We start from the raw sequence: 8050 nt of genomic DNA, 5'->3' as shown, positions 1-8050 counted from the left end.
AGACAACATTTCAAACAAAACAAAACAAAACTATATATATGTATGTGATCATATATATCTGTTCCTTTCACTATCCCCTACATTTTCTGATGACCATCTTATGGCCAGAAACTATTGTGATTTCAGTGTCCACATTTAAGTGTGTATACTTTATTCCTGTTTCTTTTAGCTCCTGAAGTCTCTCTTTGGTTATTTATAATCTTCTGTTATTTATGATCACATGATTGAAGGATTCACCTTAAGTAACAATGTTTTAATTTTTGATATGGTTTGGGTCTCTGTCCCCACCCAAATCTTATGTTGAATTGTAATCCCCAACATTGGTGGTGAGGCCTGGTGGGAGGTGATTAGATCATGGGGGTGGTTTCAAATGGTTTAGTTCCATCCCCCTAGAGCTGTCTTGTGATAGAGTTTCACAAGATCTGGTTGTTTGAAAGTGTGTAGCATTTCCCCTCTCTTCCTCCTGCTTCAGCCACGGAGGATGTAACGTGCCTGTTTCCCCTTCCTCTTCTGCCATGATTGTAAGTTTCCTGACGCCTCCCCAGGCATGCTTCCTGTATGGACTGCAGAACTGTGAGTCAGTTAAACCTCTTTTCTTTATAAATTACCCAGTCTCAGGTAGTTCTTTGTAACAGTGTGAGAATGGACTAATAAAGCTTTTAGTGAAGTGTTGCTAAAGCTCAAACATTCTTTGTGTGTGAGTTCAAATTTTGATAAACACTGATCTATTCCATATTTTTCTACAATCTCAGTCACTGTTAATAACAGAAACCAGATACATCTACAAGGAAAAATAGCTGTGACATCATCTTTGTATACAACATCCCAATTAACATTAACATTATTAGAAGCTAATTTTTTTCTTTTCTCAGGGGTAGGAATCTATGGCAGAATGAATATTTTTCTTCTCTTCTTTGCCAGGGTCCAGCTCAGACAAAGTAGAGATGCAAGAAACAGACTATTTAAACAAGGTTATTCAAGTGAGATAATAATTACAGTTATTATTTACAGCTTTCATAGCTGATGAAATATTTATTTTCCCATAGGCCCTGTAGGAAATTGACTAGTTTGTATCCAACTTTGTAATCTTATTTTTGCATTTTTTCTTTCATTGACTATAAATATTTCTGTTTCTTCTATACTTTTTTTTTTAGGTGAAAGCAAGTTTATTAAAAAGCAAAGTAATAAAAGAGTGACTGCTCCACAGGCAGAGCAGGGTGGGAGGGGGCTAGTTGCCTATTTTATAGCAATTTCTTGATAATATGCTAAACAAGGCATGGATTATTCATGAGTTTTCTGGCAAAGGGTAGAGGAGCTCCCCACACCTGGGGTTTCTCCCCCATCCTCACCATATAGGATAACTTCTGGATATTGCCACAACATTTGCAAATTGTCATGGCACTGGTGGGAGTGTTTTTTAGTATCCTGATGCATTATAATTAGCGTATAATGAGCAGTGAAGGTTGCTGTCATCACCTTCTTGGTTCTGGCTGGTTTGGGCTGGTTTCTTTACTGTCTCCTCTCTTATCAGCAGGGTCTTGTTACCTGTTTTTTACTATCTCTTGTCTTACTAGCAGGGTTTTGTGACTTGTTTTTATCTGTCTCCTGTCTTATCTGTAGGGTCATGTGTCCCATTGTCTTGGGAAACAGTCCTTGCAGACATTATTAAGCTATTTCTTTAGCTGTAAACATCTTATAATCATGGGTTCTGACTGGCAAGGAATGTGCCTTGATGGTTTTAAGATGGAGTTGATTTTAAAATGGTGTCACCTTGGCTCTCCTACGCTCTTGTTTCCCTAACATAATCCCCCCTCTACTTATGAGACAATTCTTCATCTTAAAGGGAGATGAAGGGCAAAGGTTGATGTTGTTGTTGTTGTTGTTGCTAGTTTTTTTGGTTTGTTTGTTTTGAGACAGAGTCTCACTCTGTTGTTCAGGCTGGAGTGCTGTGGCGTGATCTTGGCTCACTGCAACATCTGCCTCCCAAGTTCAAGCGATTCTCCTTCCTCAGCCTTCCGAATAGCTGGAATTACAGGTGCGCCTGCCACCATGCCTGGCTAATTTTTGCATTTTTAGTAGAGACAGGGTTTCACCATGTTGGCCAGGCTGGTCTCGAACTCCTGACCTCAAGTGATCCACCTGCCTTGGCCTCCCAAAGTGCTGGGATTACAGGTGTAAGCTCTTGTTGCTGAGACAAGGTCTTGCTCTGTCAACCAGGCTGGAGTGCAGTGCTGCAATCACAGCTCACTGCAACCTTGACCTCCTGGGCTGACGCCATCCTCCCACCTCAGCCTCCTGAGTAGCTGGGACCAAAGGTACACTCCACTATGCCTGGCTAATTTTTGTATTTTGTGTAGAGACAGGGTCTCGCTATGTTGCCTGGACTGGTCTTGAACTTGTGGGCTCAAGAGATCCTACTGCCTCGGCCTCCCGAAGTGTTGAGATTACAGATGTGAGCTACCACACCCAGCTGAAGGTCATTGTTTTGTAACTTCTTCTTGCTGACAGTGAACATTGACCTTAGGGACAGGATTCTCTCATAAGAGTCTGCAGTCAGCCTCTAGGGAGGCAGGAGAACTTCTTGTTTGTGTGATGGCCTGATGATTTGATGGGCATAGGCCTTGCCTAGTATTGGAGGTGTAAAAATCTCTGGATGCCTGATCTAAGGGACCCAAAGGCAGGATATCTTTACTTCTTGGGTCAGAAGATGGCATGTGTTAGAAGCCTTGTGCCAGCATCATCTTTATGTGGAATTGTTTTACTCTAGAAGACACAGACTTTTACCAAGAGATTAAACAATCAAGGACCAGATTAGTAATAATAAGATGGCTATCAAAGGTACTAGGAAGGGCAAAAACCAAGTGAGACTTGGGAGAATGCTTTCAATGGTTGACCAGATATAGTTGGAATGGTACCTTGGTTATATTTATGTAAAATTTCTTCTATATGTCTTTGAATGAGCTTGACTCCCGTGTTGGTTTTCTCATTGATAAATTGAAAAAATTTTTTGACACATATTCATTCTATATTTATGTGAGAGTCATGTTATTAGTTTTTGCAATTTATACTTTAAAACCAGTTTGGAGGTCTCACTGAAATGTCCAGGTATACTCACTAGGCAGAGCCAATTAAACTGCCTACAAATTTACCTTATGGGTTGCTGAAATCCAGGTATGTGGCAACAGAAGTTTGGGCTGGCTGACTGTTCCCCTGCTTCCTTTTTTTTTTTTTTTTTTTTTAACATTCTATGTTTTTGTTTTTGTTTATTTTGTTGGACAACTGTATTAATCTGTCTTATCTAATTTGTGATTTGGGCCATTTCTTTTTCCATTACCAGATTCAGGAACTAGTGAGTAAAAGAAAATAATATGCAGGTAAATGTTTAACAATTGGTTCTTTCATGAGAGGAGAAAGGAAAAAACCCAGTCAGGCAGGCAGTAAGGGTGGGTCCTCGGTTGCATTCTCTCAAACAGAAGAACAGCCTGCAGGCACAGATAAGGGAGCTTATACAGCAGGACTTGCCTAAGACGTGCCCACAGCCACACAGATAAGAAAGGCTACACGAGTGACTTGCCCAGGTATGCCCACAATGGAAAATTTTGTCCCTAACACGTGCACAGCAAGGGGAACAAAGGAATATGGAGTAACTCAAGCTAAGGGCCTGTATGTGCTTTAGGAGGATGGGGTGGAGCCCCCAGAAGTTTGCACCTTATGCAAATGAGATGCCCAACCCTCATGGGTTTCTTATCAAAGCCTTTGCATTCAACTGTAAAAAATGGCAACCCTTTTTCCTGGACCCCTCTCTATTGCAGAAAGCTGTTCTTTATTTCACCTATGAAATTTCTGCTGTAAACCTCACACTTGGTGTGTCCACATCCTTGATTTCCTTGGCCGTGAGACCAAGAACTTGGGGTGTCATCCCAGACAACATGGCTGCTTCACTTTGAGGTGGCAGCAGGGGCTGATTTTCAACATTTATTAAATTCTGTGGTATAAATACTGGTAACATGGACCTTTTAACCTACCAATGTGACGTCACTGAATGCAGAGTTAGGAAGAGCTGAGCATAATCGTCTCTCATGAGCCAATGGGGCCCAGCCACAGCACACCTCTGCTAATGAACCAGTAGGCCAGTCTTGGCTTCATAATCAAGAGAGCACCTCATATATTCATGTGTTCTTAGAAAACAGTGCTGTGAGCCATGCCTTTTTCTACAGCATGGTCAAGGAAGTTGTGTGTAATGCACTACCAGGATGGTCATCAGGCACCCGCTATGTGTATGAAAACCTGAGCCTCTCTGGGTTCTGAACATGACTGATAATTAATTCCTCACTGTTGGCAGCAATAATTAAGAGTCTGGTTTTATTGCCTATCCCCTTGGAGATCTCTCTTAGGATGAGGAGGAACTATTTTCCTTTGGGGGAAATATGACAAACAGAAAATATGGTTTATTAGTCTTTTTTTTTGTTTCTGTTTGTCTATTGTGAGTGCAAGTCAATTAAAACAATATTTAATGCTCACTGGAAAGGGGAACAAGTCTTTGAGATCTAGCCAGAATGTTATTGTGTTACCATGTTGACTTTTGACCTGTGGATGAGATTGTAAAACTCAACTGCGTGCTCTCTGATGTCTATGTGTTTGCAATTGAAACAGCCTTTATCTCTTTTGAATGGAAGATGAAATATTAGTAAATTAGGGTAAAAAGTATTACTAAATTAAATTCTTTTTGAAAAAATGAGCTCTGATTTTATTGGTTTATGGAGAATAGTAAGTGCTTATATAAATTTAATATTCTTAGAAGTCCTTGAAAATAAAGAAATGAAACTTGTAATACATTACTCAGGAAGTGCCAAGAAAATAAAAGTATTCTCATAGAAGGTTTTGCTCAGGAGCATTTTGATATAAGAAGCTGAGTTCAAAGATCACCAAAATCCTTAGACAAATTAGTATGATAATGGCTTAAAAAACAGCATTGTCTTTCCACAATTTTATCAGTATGGAGTATAATACAAATGTATAATTTTTAAAAATAAAATTGAGTTTGTTTTCTAATGGAGAGACTGGTTAATCTGAGTTTCCTAAACTTATTCTATTTATAGATCAGATAACATTATACCCCACATAATGTTTAAGAATACTGAAAATATAAAATAATACAATCAATGACATTGAATTATAATATATTTATTTATTTTTTTGAGGCAGGTCTCACTCTGTCACCCAAGGTGGAGTACATTGGTGCAATCTCAGTTCACTGCAGCCTCAACCTGCCTGGGCTGAACTGACCCTCCCACCTCAGCCTCCCGAGTAGTTGGGACTACAGGTACATGCCACCATGCCCAGCTAATTTTTGTATTTTTAGTAGAGACAAGGTTTTGCTATGTTTCTCAGGCTGGTCTTGAACTCCTGAGCTTGAGTGATCCACCTCCCTCAGCCTCCCAAAGTGCTGGGATTACAGGCATGAGCCACTGAGCCCGGCTGAATTATAATTCTGATACATGTTTTTATATCAGCATTAATTATATTTTGTATTGTGTTAGATTCAGCATAATACCTAAAATCTTTAGTTAAATTAAGCCTTTGGACTGTAGTAAATTGAATTAATAGATAATCTTTGGATAGCTGGGGAATTTTGAAGTAAGATAAAATATTGAAGCATAAATCACCAAATGTAATTGTGAGAACTAATATATACTTTTGCTCTTTATTTTTATGAAATAGGGTGGCTATCAATTTACATTATGTAATTGTGCATGTACTCAATGTTACCTCTTTAAAAGGCATAAAAAGCACATATCCGATGGCGGGGAGCAGTGGTCATATTAGGCGCGCTTAGCAGCTTTGCTGTCGTGCCAAAATGCTTATTTGTGACAAATAGTTCTAAATTACTGGCCACCCCAACCCTGCCCTCACACCTAGTACTTTCTGTAAAAAAGATGGAGTAACAAGACCAGATTAATTCTCTTGCCTTAAATAACTAAAACACCAAAAAGTATGTATTTGAAACAATGGTTTTCAGACATTGAATAACAGAAGAGAGCAGTAATCCCTGAGAGCCGGAAAAACAAATGAAGTGAGCCTAATGATGGACCCAGCTTCCTGCCTAGAGTCTCCAGACTACAGCATAGAGAATACACCTGGGTTGTCAATGAGTTGAGGAGACATTGTTGGGAGTATAGGGAGGCCAAGGCAGCCAGGATTTGCAGAACACAGTGCTGAAGAGGAGTGGGGAGAGAGAACTCTCGAAATCTGCAGTGAGTGGATCCCTCCTCCCTTATGTAGGTACTGGTCAGCACACATCTGTGAGGAAACTCCTCAAGATTAGGGTCACCACTGGGGCCGACCGAGCTCAGTGGGTCAGCCGTGGACCACAAGCCCCTGCTGCAGGAGCGGCTGTTGGCCTACAAACTGCAGGCCGTCCAGGGCAACTGTGCATGCACCCTGCACAGCTATGGTGCCACCCCTGCCAGCCCCCGCCAAAGCCCTACCCCTACCTCATCACAGGGGTACCCACCCGCCACCCCAGGGTCTACAACATCTACAGCCGGACTGCCACCCAGTACCCTGCCAACTCCATCACGGTCGTGGGAAGCTGTCCCCTCTGCAGGGTCGGGGGTGCTGGAGGACTGCTTCACCTTCCTGGGCATCTTCCTGGTCATCATCCTGTTCCCCTTGGGGTTCATCTGCTGTTTTGCCTCGAGGAAGTGAAGATGCCCCAACTGCCGAGAGACCTTAGCTTAAAGGGAACACCACTCCCGGCTTTCCTACACCCAGCTCTCTTTTTCTAACGTAAATTTCGTGTATAATAGTTTCATTTGATTAAGCTTCAGAACTGTTTTGTTGTTGTTGCTGTTGTTGTTTGAGTCAGAGTTTCACTCTTGTCACCCAGGCTGAATTATAATGGCGCAATCTCGGCTCACCGCAACCTTTGCCTCCCAAGTTCAAGCCATTCTCCTGCCTCAGCCTCCAGAGTAGCTGGGATTACAGGCACCAACCACCACGGCTGGCTAATTTTTGTATTTTTAGTAGAGATGGGGTTTCATCATGTTGGACAGACTGGTCTTGAACTCCTGAGCTCAGGTGATCCATCTGCCTTGCCCCCAAAAGTGCTGGGATTACAGGTGTAAGCCACCGCGCCCAGCCTCAGGACTGTTTTGTAAAGCAAGATGGGATAGATGTGTCACATGTGAGCCGCGGTTTCCTGGAGCGTGGAGAGGCAGCTCTGCTGCTCCCTCCCAGGGTTAATGACAACTCAATAAAGCACTGCTTTTATTATTTGCAGTCTTCAATTTGAGAAAGGTGAGAAATAATATTTTTAATAAATGAGATTCATACCATTAAAAAAAAAACAACAAAGGCCAGGTTCAGTGGCTCACACCTGTAATCCCAGCTCTTTGGGAGGCTGAGGTGGGTGGATCACAAGGTTAGGAGTTTGAGACCAGCCTGGCCAATATGGTGCAACTCTGTCTTTACTAAAAATACAACATTTAGTCGCATGTGGTGGTGGGCACCTGTAGTCCCAGCTACTCAGGAGGCTGAGGCTGGAGAATCGCTTGAACCTGGGAGATGGAGGTTGCAGTGAGCTGAGATCACGCCACTGCACTCCAGTTTGGGAAACAGAGCAAGACTCTGTCTCAAAAAAACAAATAAACAAACAAACAACAAAAAAACACAGAGCCTAGAATAGTGGACATTCTCACCAATTAGAGTGGGAAAATTTTGTAATACATGGAATTTTGGGTATGGAACTCAGAAGAGTATTTTCTCAGAAGTGGGACAAAATCACTCTTGACTAAAGACTGCTCTGGTCACATCTCACAAAGTTTAAAAGTAAGGAAAGATAGGCTGGGCCTGGTGACTCACACACCTGTAATCCCAACACTTTGGGAGGCTGAGATGCGCAGATCATTTGAGGCCAGAAGTTGGAGACCAGCTTGGCCAACATGGCAAAACCCCCATCTCTACTAAAAATACAAAAATTAGCCAGGCATGGTGGTACATGCCTGTAATCTCAGCTACTTATGTGGCTGAGGCACGAGAATTGCTCGAA

General features: G+C 41.9%; 1 pseudogene; it reads left to right on the top strand.

Moving 5' to 3' along the window:
* Positions 1 to 4218: 4218 nt before the first annotated feature.
* On the top strand, positions 4219 to 6741 carry LOC112635028 (annotated as a pseudogene).
* The last annotated feature ends 1309 nt before the right edge of the window (positions 6742 to 8050 follow it).

This window comes from Theropithecus gelada, chromosome 11, assembly GCF_003255815.1.
Source record: "Theropithecus gelada isolate Dixy chromosome 11, Tgel_1.0, whole genome shotgun sequence".
Lineage (NCBI taxonomy): Eukaryota > Metazoa > Chordata > Mammalia > Primates > Cercopithecidae > Theropithecus > Theropithecus gelada.
This window is presented reverse-complemented; position numbering and strand designations above follow the sequence as displayed.